Source organism: Monopterus albus, unplaced genomic scaffold (assembly GCF_001952655.1).
Source record: "Monopterus albus unplaced genomic scaffold, M_albus_1.0 scaffold23.1, whole genome shotgun sequence".
Taxonomy (NCBI): Eukaryota; Metazoa; Chordata; class Actinopteri; order Synbranchiformes; family Synbranchidae; genus Monopterus; species Monopterus albus.
Window position 1 is genome coordinate 970,692 of NW_018127903.1, and position 1,075 is coordinate 971,766.

Consider the following 1,075-nt stretch of genomic DNA (forward strand, 5'->3'; position numbering starts at 1 on the left):
AGTGATGAAGGGAATAACAATACACAGAGGGAAATAGTGCGTAGTCCTGTCGACGAGTGGTAGCCGGGTGTTTGACCAACTGCAGGAGGCGAGGAGATGGAGAGCTGGGCCGAGCTGGGCTGGGTCACTCCTGGGCTGGTTGGTGGTGATGGTGGCTACTGATGGTGGCTACTGAAGGTGGCGACAGAGAGATGATGGCAATAGTGGAACAGATGGGCGACTGAGCATTGACCTGCCTGGGAGGAGAGAGTGGAGTCACGGTCTGGAGGAACAGTCTAACGGGGAAACACAAAAACAGTAGCTGGCTAGGGGATAAATACATACAAAAACAATGACAACGTATGGAGTAAGGTTGGCCTAGAGACTAGAACGAACTGGCAAGTGACTGAGGAGTGAAACCGGGTAATATAGTGAGTAACCTAATCAAGTGCAGCTGGTGATAAGGGAGTGAGGAACAGGTGAACGTGATAAGAGTAATGGGGCAAGAGACAGTAGGAAAGGTGAGGGAGGCCAGAGCGGCCCAGCAAACCTGACAGGTCATATCATGGAGTCTGAATAAATGTCCATGCAAACTGCATGTAAGGCTCATGATAACATACATGATTTAAGAGTTGAATAGGCTTTAAACTGGGAATACTGAAGTGCCGTACTGTGGAGCGCCACCGGGGGGGGGCATCAGTAAAATGGGCAGGCCGTTAAGAGGCAGAACTGCAGAATAAATCCAGCAGCCGAGTGATGCACAAGGCAAACTCATCTCTGTCTCTTGTAATCCTTCAGGGCACGCCCGTGTCTGGGAGGGGTAACATGCACACAAGGCCTCATTTCCTCTGTGTAGTAAGATGAAGTTCAATCACTTACATCATCTCTTTGTAATAACTTATTGAAATAAAATTTCAGCATCTGCAGAGAAAAGGTCATGTTGTGATCTGCTTGTGTGTGCACATGCTACAGAGTTAGATGGAGACAGGTATTGACTTGTGTAATTACTGTGTCTGCGTTTTTGTTTATGTGAATGTGTTAACCAGGAGAATGGAACAGCCACGACTGAAACAATGGCCATAGGGAACGAAGCAAT